The following is a 7744-nucleotide window of genomic DNA, read 5'->3' as shown; positions in this document are numbered from 1 at the left end:
GCCGCGCACCTCATTCAGATCTGCATCAAATTCACACCCGGCAGAGCAAGGATGGTATAAGCAGCACACCATTAGTAACAATGTTACTCATCAAGCTGGTGACGACAACTTTTATTTTTTTCCCTTTTGAAATTGCAAAAAAGCAATTACTGAAAAGGGGTGCTGTATTGTATCCACAGATTGGCTTTGACTTTTGAAGTGCTTTTTTTTTTTCTTTTGCTTTGTTTGATCTTCCTTCTTCTCAGACACCGAAGCAGAGACGGAGGGGAAGGTAGGGGTAAACAAAAGCTGGACAGGAAAGGATGACGTCTCTGCTTTCAGCCGACGAGCGGGAGGGCAGGGAGGGCGAAAGGAGCTATGAGCCGTGCTTTTCGCTCTCACATTATGGCACCTCAGTTTTCCCCCCCCCCTTCCTCTCCCTCCCATTTCATTTTCTCTCTAATCTCCTTTGTTGTGTGGAAACTGCTGTTGTGTCACAAGGCCAGGCTCGCAGGGCCCATGTGAATGGCTGTGTGCTAATAGGAATCTGGCAACAGGCAGGTCACAGCCAGCCCAGCACTGCAGATAGGAGCCCCCATAAACACTGATAGTGCACTGCGAGCGCTGCATTCGGGAACCCCCATAAACACTCTTGACAGTGCACGGCAAACTTCGCATATAGAAGACCCCATAAACACTCTGACAACGCACAGCTAACTTTGTATGTAGGTGCCCCTATAAACACTCTTAACAGTGCATCCTGTCCTCCTTCCAACGGGATGCTTTTTCTGAGATCCTCTTTCTCACCTCGTTACATTTAACCCTTTTTTTATCCTTTTTTCTTCTTCTACATGTAGTAAATGCGGTCTGGGCCAGAGACGCCCCCTGCAGGCTCCTCCTGGTAGAGCGTATCTCGGCCGCCCTAAGGCAGGGGTCCCGGTGGAGAGCCGTGACCTTTCACCCCCCCAGCAGTGATGCAAAGGGCATTGGTGACAGAGGGTCTGTGACCCGAGGGAGGACAGGCAGGGCAGAGGCCGACAGGACTGGAAGAGGCCCAAACAGTTCATTAATTACATTTAACCATTTAGAACCATTTAAAAAAAAACAGTATCCAGCATCTAGGCTTAGACAAAGAACTGATATTTCTTTAGCTTTTTTTTCCTAGCCTGGAGGTGCATGCTAGTGCAGGTCACTCTGTGTCTTTCATACTTGGCTGAGGGAAAGGGGGGGGGTATTTCATAGGAATGCTAGCGTTGAGCTGCCCTGTATTTATGTCACACAGCATATCACTGGCAGCAAAGGAGATAGAGACAGGTATGCAGCAGGAAATGGGGGGGGGCGGCGTCTTGGCAGAGGGGCCGGGAGGATTAGAGAGCACGCTATCCGATGTGTCCCAGAAGCGGCAGCATCCGATGCGTATTCCGCGGCTCGGGTTTCCTGGCAGGCTGCGAGTGACGTAGCGGAAAGCGGAGACGGCCGCGCGGACGGCCGGCGGCTCACGGCGCTGCACGGTGACCTCATCGTCTGCATGCGGAGCTCCCCTCTTCTATCGACCCTCCACCTCCGCCAGCACCAGCAGCAGCAGCAGCGCAAACACGTCGGCCCCTCCCTGCCAACAGCTGTCCCCCCTCTGCATTCCTCCTGCTCATCTCTCCCTCCCTCCCTCCCCCGCTCACACAACCTCAGCTCATCCCCCTATTCCCTGAGACGTCTACCCTCCCCCCTCCCTCAGCTGCTGTTCGCCTGTACTAAACACGCACGCACACGCACGCACACGCACGCACACACACGCACACACTACTGTTCTCCTCTGACATACTCCACCACACCTTCCTCACTCCAGGTTGACTGAAATGGCAGAATGGATGACACTTTAAACACTGATCCACACAGCAGTCCTTCAGGCGGACAGCACCGCCTCTGTCAGCTTGACAGCAGAGGGGTAAAAAATGACAGGAGAGGGCAGAAGAGAAACGGAGGGAAACGCAGAGAGGCCCCGCAGTCCTCCATCAGCTCTGCATCCATAAAGCCCACAAAGGAGGTCACCGCTCGCAGCTTGTGCAACGATACCATCGCCTTCAGATGTCGTTTCATTAGGACTGAATGATGGGAATTAATTTTTAGGACGCTCACAGTGAAGCTCGACCTTTAGAGTCTGAATCAATTGGCTGAGACGTTGAAAATCACAATAATCCACAAGATGGGAAAACACTTAAGATTGTGAAACATCACGTCAGCATCTTTTAGGTGATTTAGTGAGGTGCTCTGAGAGTTCTCTGTCCAGTGCACAGTATTGTTATTGTGCTGAACTCTAACCCTCCCAAGTCTCACACACACACACACACACACACACACAAACACACACACACATCTTCCGGAACCCCCCCACTGTAACCCAAACAGCTTTTCCTGCTGTGACCTTGGGTATCCTCCAGCGTGTGTGAAATTCATTTGGCCACGCCTGTTAGCCCTGTCTCTTCAGTGCAGTGATCACTTAATTACACAAGGGCCAGCCCACATTTATTTCAGGGGTAACAGAGCAGAGAGGAGCAGTGTGCTCAGTTATTGTAGTATGTGTTTGCTTAGGAGACATGCCTCAGCCACTAAAACTTAAACCACTAAAAGGTGTCTAACCAAATTTAACTGCCTTAAAAAAAAGAAAAAAAAAGTTGTTTTTATAGTGACTGTGGAAGCCTAGTAAATTGCCATATTTTACACTGGAAACTCAGGGGTTCAGGCATTTCCTATTTGCCAGCATTGAGTTCCTTTTATTTTTTTACTTGGAGTACAGGTGAAGTACCTGACTCAAATGCACACTCGCAGCCTTGCTCCAGGGTTTCAGACCCCAGCCCACGGGTGCTGAGTCCGGTGCACTGACCACTGCACCGCACACCCACTGTTCTTTGTCCCGTCCTGCTTCCCCCCGCTGCTATTAGTTTCGCCTACAATTGAAACGCACCAGCGGGCTGCCATTGTTAAATGAGTCATTGCCGCGGCTGAATGAGATTTGAGCTCATTAGAACTGAACCAAGAGTATCATATCATGTCTGAATTGCAGTGACTGGAAAGCTTGATTTCATTCTCTGAATGAATTTTGCCCACCCCCAATCCCCCCCCCCCCCCCCCCCCCCCCAGGTCCCAAACATCACGACTTGCCTCCCCTCTCCTCCAGCCCTGTTCAACAACGTACATCACGAATCACGACTACTGCGCTTCACCCTGAAAGCACAGGCACACACACACACTCTCACCCACCCACCCACCCACCCACCCACCAAAGTGCGCACACACTTCTATTGCTCTCTAATGACCACCATTTGGAGGGGACAACAAACACACCTCCTCTGCCTGTGTGCCTTTCTCTCCCCGGAAAAAGGACTTTCCTTCCGTCAACTGGATGGTCGCAACCCTCGGAGGCTCTTCTCTGGGTGAGAACAAAGAACAGAGTACAAAAGAGTGACCTTAGTGGAGAGCACAGAGAATTTATTACTCAGAGCGATGCCAGCGGAGGACCGCATTGGCGGAAACTCCTTGTTCTGACTGAGTCAGGTACTTGAGCCTTGTACAAGCTGCTCTGTCTCTTGCTCTATGGAACACTGTTTTAATGTCTAAAGTCAGGCCCATGGAGGCGCTCAATAAATCAGCTTTGCGCTTTCCACACAGAGGTTGCTACTTGTGTAGTTTCTAATTATTGTGTACCGACCTGCCTGTCCGTCCCTCACTTCACACTCATGCACACACACACACACAAACACACAAACACACACACAAACACACACACAAACACACAAACACACACACAAACACACACACAAACACACACACAAACACACACACAAACACACACACACACACACACACACACACACACTTTAAAACCCCATTCCGGCCACTAGAGAAACCCAAGCTCAGTCAGAAGATTGTCCTCATGAGAAATACAGTTCAGCCAGCTTTGTTTTTTCAGGATTGGGATTATGATCTGAATTGTTTTTTCCCTTAACCTATGACTCTGAATCCATGGAAATGGTTTTATGTGTGTGTTGTTAGTTTGCAAAGCCAGCTCAGGTGGAGCGACTCCCATTGGCCTTGTGCTGAGAGGTCATGCTGTGTGGAGTACTGCGGTTCTGACCCTATTGCCCCTGCCGTGTAGCTGAGCGAGGAATCCCCGACTGCTCCCCGAGTGTGCTGGCGTTCCTCCCTGTGGGGCTGCTGCAGTGTTGGTTTTTGCACAGGTCCTGTGGGAGGAGTCTGCTCAGGAATCTCCCAGCTGCGGCGTTTGTTTGCACAGTCAGGCTGCGGATGTGAAGGAGCGGGCGCTTCTCCAACAGCCGAGAGGAAAACAAGCTCGTGTTTGGCTCCGAAACCAGACGAACCCTCTCCCCCTACCTCGTACCCCCTCTCACTCGCTCACTCTCATGCCCCGCTCCTCTCTCTTGCTCTCACCCGCTCCCCTTCTCTCATCCCCTGTGTTTTCCGTCGTTCTCTCCTCCTCCTCTGCGTCCCCTTTTTTCTGCTGTCTTCTTTCACCTCTCTTTCCTCCATTTGTGTGCCCCCCCCCCCCCTCTGAAATGATGTAATGCTCTAGATTCATGACATAGGAACACAGGAAGGGGGGCTTTGTTGCCCCTGTAGCGGCATGGACATGTCCTTACTTGGCCAATCCACAGTCGTCTGTATTCTGTCAGTGGAGGGTTTCCACACTGTTCTGAAAGTTGATATTAGCCTGCACTGCCCTCTAGGGATAGGTTCTGGAACTTCAGCAGTTACAGCCGGAGAGCTGCTTTTTTTCGTGATCATTATTCAATCTCTCAGATCATCTCTGACTCATTCCTATTGGGTTTTGTGCCAGACTAAAGAAGGGAAATAGTAGACTGTAGTATCATACAGTGTGCTGTGTTTTCATTTTAAGTGATGCGGAAGTTCCAAGAAATTGACAGAGAGTGTCATGTAAATGTATGGTTCTCATAATTTTCTATTAGAGCTGTGTGTTTTTTATTAACTGTAGTGCCAAATGGAAAAGCGCCCAGTAAATGAGTTTACTCTGCTCAATCCGCCTGGGAGCCAGGGCACTCGTAACAGTACAAGACTGCGCGTTGTATGAATCACTCTTACGTTCAGTCCAATCAAAACTGGATGACAGCACTTTGTGTGTGTGTGTGTGTGTGTGTGTGTGTGTGTGCTCACAAGTATATGGAGAATCAACAGGAAGTAGTTGAACAGGGGGCACCGTGGGTTATGGTTGCGTAACAGTAGTGGGAGGGGTTCGTGAGCCGTCACCATGGTAACTTTGGAAGCTTCTCTATTGCCTTGGGGATAGAGACACCTCCTCCCCAAAGGGCTGGTTCTATCATCCTTGGTGGGATAAGACACCCCCTCCTTCTCTCCATGTCTCCCTCTTTCTCTCTCCTTTGCTTTCTCTGTCCCTGTGTCTGTGTCTCTTGGGTTAAACTCCCTGCTCATCAGTGACCTTAGATGTACTCTGACAACCTCAGCTCAGCTGCCTGCTTGGTTCTGTGTCTGTCTGTGCTTTACCTTCCCTCCACCCAGACATTCACGTCTGGCCTCGGAGTCGCCGTTAGCCCTGTTCCTGTGCCTCCCTTCAAGCGAAATGGGGCCCCGTTGTGTAAGAGTGTGTAACCCTCCATTTCCTTTGAGTGGCACAGCAATCCCTGCGGGCTCAGAGCACTTTAGCCTCTCTCCGCAAGTGTGTGTATTTTCTTACTTGCTTGTTATTGTGTTCATCAACAATGTTTCTCAGCAGTGTAATGTATTTGGTGAAACCATATCAGTGACTAGACGGTTCATCTGCAGGTGCTATTTAATTTAATGTATTTGTGTGTGTGTGTGTGTGTGTGTGACAGAGAACTCCTTGGTCATATGTGACTCAGAAGTCTCTGAAATGTGGTTTCCTTAGGAAGCTACAGTTTCCTCCACTACTTCTCAATGCAAACGTCTCAACCCCCCCCCCCCCCCCCCCTCCGTTTCCGACACTGACCATTTGCATGCGTTTGCTCTGCATTTCCCTGTTTAACCGGAACGTGTGTGTGCAACGCGCGCACATGTATCTGAGCGTAAGCTCCTGCTTGGACAAAGAACGACGGTTGGCCGCAGCCTTGGCAGTGTCATGAGACGCTCCGCTCGCGTCGTCCCGAGATGTGGCGCCACATATTTCGCATTAAGCACCGCGTCCCAGAGGCAAGTGCACCTTTCTGCTGTTTTTGGGGTGGGAGAGCGGGGCGGGGGGCATGTGATGAAGTTTGGTGGTGATGGTGGTTGAGGGAGGGCTAAAGAGGAAGGGGAAAATGCCTCTCCAGTGAGATGCCTGTCAGCTGAGGGAGGGGCTGGGTAGGAAGCACATGGAGTTCTCGGCTATGGCGCCCCACCTCCTCCCCGCTGTGAGGTCCGTGTGAGGTTCCACCAGCTTGTGTCCCCTGCATCCAGTGGTGTCACGTGGTGGACAGGCTTTACTGCTCTACATATTGAGGGTTAGGGATATGCCACTGGGGAAACCCCTGAAAATTACAGCCCTTCGCCTCTCTTACCCCAGCAGAGCTCCCGCTGTAGAGATAAGATACGCTATATGTAACCTTTATGACTAGATTAAAATTTTAGGAAATTCAACCTTGAATAAGGGCATTTGCAAACCTTGCTAAATAAATAAATGTAAATGTAAATGTAAGTAGCACTGAGAAATGTAATGTTTTGAGTGCAGAGTGGACCACTATGATGTCGTCAGCTTTGAGTACATTTGCCGAGACTACAGGCTGTCTGTAGATTTGTCGGAATCCGTACAGCATCTGTGCTCACTTTACCTGTGAGATGTGTCATACTCAAAAAAAACTCCTGAAAGCTGCACCCTTGCTCCAGATCCCCGTGTTCCTACAAGCTGTACAAATGACCTTTTCAATACATGTACAATTCACAAGCTAGAAACCTAATCCTAGTTGTTGGAGGAACCTGTAGCAATTTATTTATGGGGTTTTTTTCAGGGGGGAGGGATTCATGCAGGAAGTGAGTTACAGCAGTCAATGTTGCCTAATAAACTTTGACAGGAGGATGTGTGTGTGTGCAGGGGGAAGTGGGGGAGGGGGGGTGTCCTTTCATCTGGGAAATGATAGTCAGTGTTTGCCCCCGGAAAACCCATCCAGCTGACAGCTGTTTTACCCCCTCTCAACTGTCCTGATACCTGCTGGGTCAAAGTGACCAGGATATGCAGCCACTGTGACCTCTTTTGTTGTTGAAGAAAATGTATTTTTTGATCTATGAAATGCTGCTGAGGTTGAAGAGTAATATTAAAACTAAGAGTATGAAACAAGGGCAATGCATTTATGGATATATATATATATATATATATATATATATATATATATGTATATATGTATATATGTATATGTATATATATATATGTATATGTATATGTATATGTGTGTGTGTGTGTATTTATAGTACATATTTATATAGATAATTTACATATATATTTCCACATATTAGAATAATAGTAAAACATCATAACTATGAAACAACACAAATGAAATTGTGCAGGAACCAAAAAAACATTATAAGCAAATTAAAAAATAGCTTATATTTTTGATTCTTCAAAATAGCCCAAAATATTTTTTAAAATTAAACTTTTTTGGAAAGAGATTCATACATAGGCATCAACTTTGCAACTTATCTTTGAAGAAAAAAAAATCATGCATTTAAACGTAAGTCTTTACATCAAAATGTCTTTGAATGCATGTTTCCCATTATCTTAATCAGGTGT

Source organism: Megalops cyprinoides, chromosome 12 (genome assembly GCF_013368585.1).
Source record: "Megalops cyprinoides isolate fMegCyp1 chromosome 12, fMegCyp1.pri, whole genome shotgun sequence".
NCBI lineage: Eukaryota > Metazoa > Chordata > Actinopteri > Elopiformes > Megalopidae > Megalops > Megalops cyprinoides.
The sequence above is the reverse complement of the archived record's forward strand: the minus strand, read 5'-3'. Positions refer to the sequence as shown.